Raw genomic sequence first — 6640 nt, 5'->3', positions numbered from 1 at the left:
GGAGGAGGTGAAAACATGAACCAGATTAAAGTCCACTTTTCTAGTTATGAGAAGTGGATATTGGGGCATCCAAGTCTTTCGGAGCGAAAGCCAAATAACAAAGCTACTCCCGTAAACAGACTGTGCAAAACATGGTACACAAAACGCATCACTTTGCAGCAATACATGATCCATAATCTTTTCATTTTTATCCCATTTCAAAAACTTCCCAACTGTGAAACAAGTCCGCTACACAAAAAGACAAAATTCAGAAGACTTTTTTTTTTTCCTTGCATTTTAGAACCATACCTATCTATGGCATAGGGAAGTTCCCAGGGTAGGGGTTGAATAGGAGCTGCAGCTGCCAGCCTACACCAGAGCCACAAGGCGGGATCCAAGACACATGTGCAACCTACATCTCAAGGCAATGCCAGATTCTTAACTCACCAAGCAAGGCCGGGGATCAAACCTGCATCTTCATGGATACTACTTGGGTTTGTTACTGCTGAGCCACAATGGAAACTCCCAAAATTCAGAAGATTTTTGCCATCTCAAATGGATAAATTATCATAAATTACTTGTGAAAGATTAACTTTAAAAATTTTTATAGTTTGCACACAAAAAGTGTATAAAAATTTGTAAATCTAAAGGTACTGTCAATGAAAGAAAACGTTATATATTTTTATATATTGGTTGCAATTAGCAATGACATTATCCATCTGTAATATGGGCATAAAAGCTTCTTATGAGTTAATTCACAAAAAAGCTATTGCAAATCGTGTGTGCGTGTGTGTTGGGGGTATGTGTGGATGTACAGGCATCCATGATTGGATAGAAAAGACACATATTTATGATTATATATTCAAACCAGTATTCTTCCACATTTCCCAGAATGAGACCATATATTTTTAAATACAAATTATATTTGCACTTCAGTTAGAAGATGGACAAAAGTTGCAGCAAAAAAGGGGGAACTCTTGTCAAATAAAAATTTTTATTGTACAAGTTTAAATTTATGCTTATTTGTAAACTCTACATCTGGTTCTTAGTACTAATATATTTCCAACATTGGAGCTGTTTTAAAAGCTGTCATAATAGAGGATTTTTACTAATCACTAAGGTGGCCTTTCAAATTTATATGCATGAATGACCTCTATGACCTATCCATTTCTGTTAGGACATACGCTTCAAAATTGCAATTTCTTTTTGTCTTTAATTCTCTAAAAAGTAGTATGAATTAAGATGATATGAAATATAGAAACTGTGTGACTTTGGCAACAACTAAAGTGAATATACCTCTTCAAATCAAAGTATAAAGAAACAAATAAACCCGTATACCTTCTTTTACCATAGTGGTAGAAATTAAACATGTGCCACTTGGGAATTCTCTCTGCCCACAGATTCCATTTAAAGTGCCCAAGATTATAAAGTATGTTGGCTATCAAGGGAGTAGTCGAGGGGCATTTTGTCCTCAGTGCTGTGTTTTCATGAGGATACCCAGTGTCATGTGTGATCCACTGACTTCAGCGTAAGCAGGACACAGGCTGTTGCTGAAGGAGGCATTACCCACATGATGCATGTGTTTCTACTGCATCTCGGACTTCGAGTCTTGGCTATCAATTCACCTAGATAGAAAGGTCTGTGTGTGTGTGTGCACTTGTGTGCACAATGATGAGAGAGACTGAGACAGAGAAAAGGAGAAAGAGAATGTTTTGCTCTGTATTTCTTACTAGGAAGAAAAGTCACTATTTCCTAAATATAATCCCACTGCACAATTATACCCATTATTAGTAATGAACTACTGTTAAAAAAAAAAGACCTAAACCATACAACTCAAACACAAGAGATTCCTTTTTTTTTTTTAATTTCTTTAGGTGTGTGTAATAACCCAAAGCCGTCATTTTCTGGTTGTGTTTTTTTCTGCACAATAATCCAAGGACTCTTCGATTGATAAAGTGTCATTAGCATTCCCTTGGTAGGTGGATAAAAAGGAGTACTGAGGAGGAATCTGTTCTTTAGAAGCTTTTTTTTTAATTGGAAATGTCATATATTGCTTTTTCAATTTTTGCTGGAGTTCATCCATAAAACCAAATTAATTCCAAGGAAAGATGATAAAATGTGGTTATGTGCTAGAACAAAGAGATTTTTAGAGACAACTAATATTCTCTGCATCACTTTGCATTACTAAATATCCCTAAACCCTGTTTCACACACATGGAACATACTTATTCCCATCCCCAAATAGAAAATAACCCCATCCAGTTAACGCATCCGGCCTATGGTCCAAGGTAGCTTGGTTGCTGCATGGGCTCTGTAGCCTGGAACCCTATAAACTACAAGAAAATGTATATACACCTACCCACCCATCCCCTTGTATTTAATAAATCTCAGTGGAGGAAGAAGACAATCACCACCAAAAACAAACAAAACAAGAAAACAATCCCTCTCATTTAGAAAAGGTAAGACTGGGAATCACAGCCATGACGGAGTCTGGCTGTGTGAGCAGTGAGATCAGCTTTTCAGATGGTCAAGGACATTCTCTGATCAGACCCCTGATTATCTGGTGGGAAAACAAACAAACAAAAACAAAAACAAAAAAAACCAAAACCACTCCCTTATCTTTTTTGTGCATATCTATTAGTTCTGCTTCTATAATATCCTTCCAAGTGTATTATCACTTACTGTGACATCTGACATTGGTTTGGCTAAATATGCTCCACCTGACTTACATTTTATAGCCTGTTTTCTGTCTGTGCATGTTTGATGGTCCTAGAATTGTTTTATAGTTACAGGTCTTTTGTTTTCCTTGATGACAAATCCCTTCAAAACTTAGTAGAATTCTAATCTGTTACCATGATATATTTGTCATTATATTCCGAGTTCATTCTTAGATACAGATAAGGCTTCCTTATAGCCTTACTGTTCTGTTTCTGTCTCTCTTTCCTGCTCTCTCTTGCTCTCACTCTCCCATTCTTTCTCTAGATAGTTCTACCCCTCTTGGGGAAAAAAGGCTATGGTAAGGAAAAAAAATAATGTCCTTTCTCAGATCTGCAGTGTTGATTAGGAAAAGACGTTACAAAGGCTTGCAGGGCTGTGGTCGTTTGCTTGAGCGCCCTCGGTCCACCACGCTCTGCGAGAAGACCATGGAGCTGGTCCCCGAGCTGCACCACGAGGCTGAGGGACAGGTGCCAGCCTTCCGTGAGGACGGACTCAGGCAAGTTCTGGAGGAGAGGAAAGCTTTATAGGAACAAAACCAGTCTGATGTGAATGAAGCCAAGTCAGGTGGACGAAGTGATCTGATACCAACCACCAAGTTTCGAGACGGTCCTTTGTGAAGAAACCAGCGCTGCACGGCGGCACATCTGTACGACCGACTGCTCTGGATTAGAGCACTCAGGTGGGAGGATGGCAGTGCCTTGCCAAAGGCTTTACGATTTCACGTATGTGCTGAAGAAACGGATTGGTTCAATCATTACGAAAACTCCCTTGCTACCCACACGAGGCCATCGGGAGGAGAGGAAGGCCCGGAGATGAAACACAGGATAGGAAACCTCCCAACAGCCTACCTATGGAGGGGCAGTGTCAAAAAGATGACGGAGAATTTGAAGGTACTTCCGCCCTATTGGAAAAAAACAGCCTTCACTTTCTGCCTCAGTGGAAGGGTGGAAGTGTAAACAGCGGATTAGACAGGGCACAGTGGAGCACGTGCTGTCCTGTCCTCACCTCGCTCGCCCACTGCCATCCAGGCCCCAGCCTGTGGCCCGAAGACGAGCCACCCAAGGACACTTCCCCACCTCTCCCAGGCCCCCCGGCCCTTGGGTTTTAAAAGTTACAGACATTCCTTTAGGATAATCAGGAATGCCTGGGAGTAGAGCATGGTTTGTCTTTCTTTTTTCTTTTTATTCGAACCTGAGTTTCTCTTGTATTTAATTTCCAAAGGGAATCCCATAACCTTCTAAACAATAAATAAATAAGTAAATAAATAAAGTAAAAATGACTGTAATTCAAAACATGTTTCCATACCTCCCACTTTTGAGATCCAAAGGCCGGCGGGTTTCGTAATACTGTGGAACCCAAATACAGATAGTATTTTTCCCCTTTTATGTATGTTTTTATGCAAGTCAACGCTCATCTGAGCTCATTTCACATTCTTGTGTTTCTAGGCTATAAAAACAACACACTTGGACTCTTTCTGTCGGTTTCCTCTGGAAAAGCGGTTCTTAACCTGGGGCAATTGAGTCCTTCAGGGCACGTTTGGCAACGCTGAGAAACATTCCTGCTCGTCAGTCCTACGAGAGGCACACGGGCATCTGGCAGGTCAAGTCCAGGGATGGTGCTAAACACCCCACATTACACAGGACAGACTCTCACATAAAATAATGATCCTGCCCCATATGGCCACAGTGTCACTGCTGAGAATATTCAGCCTTTATCTACCACTCAGGAGGTACCTGGTATGCGCTCTAAATAATTCTATGGAATGGTATTGCTGGCTTTTTACCACTACAAAAAAAGGAACGTCTGTCTCTCTTGCCTGACACCTCACCACTGAGGCCAGTACAATGTTTATTTATTTATTTTTTTATTTTTTTGGACTTTTTAGGGCCACACCCATGGCATATGGAGGTTCCCAGGCTAGAGGTGGAATCAGAGCTTTAGTCACCGGCCTACACCACAGCCTCAGCAATGCCAGGTCCGAGCCCCGTCTGTAACCTACACCACAGTTCACAGCAAGGCCAGATCCTTAACCCGCTGAGCAAGGCCAGGGATTGAACCTGCATCCTCATAGATGCTATTCAGATTCAGATTCATTTCTGCTGAACCACGAGGGGAGCTCCTATTTTTTATTTTTTTGTTCTGGTGCCATTCTACTTCAAGCAAAAATTTCCTGTATTACTCAGGATGGAATTAACTAATGTACCAAAAACAAAACAAAACAAAACAAAAAAACAATCTCACAATATAAAAGGGTATAGACTGAACACAACAGCATCTAGTTTCCTTAATTAGATAATCCCAGTGTCTCTGTGGGAAAGCACTTACAGCTCCTTGTAAAATACCTGCTCTGGAGACAGGTGCGTCATCTGTGCTCACCTTCCACTCACTAGAACTTGGTCATACCGTCCCACCTGTACACCAGGGAGGCTGGGAAATGTCCAGCTTTGTTCTCAGAAAGCGGAGAAAATGGATATTGAGAGAATAATTAACAGCTTCTGCAACTGATGATTTCATCAGTTTCCAGGAATAAAAACTGCAAGATAATAGTGGAATATAATCTCTGTATGTGCGTCTCACCACTGCTGTACAAACTGTCCGAGATTTAGTGCTTTAACACAGCACAAATGTGTTATCTTACAGCTCCGGAAGTAAGAAGCCCAAAATTCGTCTCAGTGGGATAAAGCCCAGATTTCTGCAGGACTATCCATCTTCTCGAGCCTCCGAGAAAGGGTGTGGAAACTGCCGGTACTTCTCGGTCACGGCCAGCCTCTTCCGCCCCGACCTCGCCTTTCACTGTCCCACCTCTTTCCTCCTTCCTCCCTCTGCGTCTACGATCGCATCACCTTTGCTGACTCTGACCCTCCTGCACAGCCCTTATATCGGACCTTTTTGGTTCCCTTGGGCCCATTCAGATAGGCCAGGATAATTTCTCTAACTCAAGATCTTGAGCTAAAGCACAGCTGCAAATTCCTTTTTGCTCTACCGAGTCATCTGCGCACTGGGGCTTGGGATTAGGGCATGGGCATCTCGGGAGGGGCCACCACAGATCCCAACAAGTAGAGGCAATAATTACTTCCTTCCTGACTCCTCTTTTCTCAGTGTTGAACACTGTACTTTCAAGAAGCTACATACGTGTGTGTGTATATATATATGTTTGACAGATAAATAATACATAGTTTAGCAAGCTTTATGCAGTCCATTTTTACGTGATGGTGACTAAAATCTTGTCAGATTTTATCAAAATAGCTTCATCATTGAAACTAAATCCTATTTTAGAATCCGGATTTGATGTTGGGGGGGAAAAATGAAGCTAGAAAACTCCTTCTACCATCTTGCATCTATCTGACTTTCTAGAAAGGGATAATTTACAGAGTTAGAAGTTTGACTTCTTGTTACAAAGCTAATCAATAGATTATCCTTGATGCGGAGCTGACACAGATCTTTATCTCACCCGGTTTCACATGCCTTCATGCCTTGTAGCCTTCTGTAGAAACACAAAACAAGACAAACCCTTCTTTCACTGAATGTGCCTTCAGGTATTTGGGGTAACTTATTTACTCATTTGATTAAATTATTTTCTAGGACAAGATCTTCAAAATTCTTAGTGCTAGATATATTCTTGAATTCTTCTAGTGTGTAAAGAACTAATTAATATATAGTAACCAACAGAAACATAGTGTTCCAGGTTTTCCTGTGATCAATACAGTGTATAGTGGTAGTAGTATTACCTTGATCAGAAAAATCTATCAAATAATCAATCATATTTTGTTTATAAATGCATTTTACCTCAGAAGGACCTCCTAGGAAGAGAAAACAACCTCTAATTTTGATACAAAAATCGTTTCAAGCAATTATTTAACTTGAATGTAGAGCTTCATGTTTAATTACGGGAATGCTATCATGTTGCTTTTAGCTCATTCTTGGAGCCTACCAAAACCAGTTC

The 6640-nt window shown here is 40.6% G+C and overlaps 1 pseudogene; it reads left to right on the top strand.

Moving 5' to 3' along the window:
* On the top strand, positions 443–4612 carry LOC110255625 (annotated as a pseudogene).

This window comes from Sus scrofa, chromosome 10 (genome assembly GCF_000003025.6).
Source record: "Sus scrofa isolate TJ Tabasco breed Duroc chromosome 10, Sscrofa11.1, whole genome shotgun sequence".
Classification (NCBI taxonomy): Eukaryota; Metazoa; Chordata; class Mammalia; order Artiodactyla; family Suidae; genus Sus; species Sus scrofa.
Note: the sequence above shows the minus strand (reverse complement) of the source record. Positions and strands in the feature narration are given on the sequence as shown.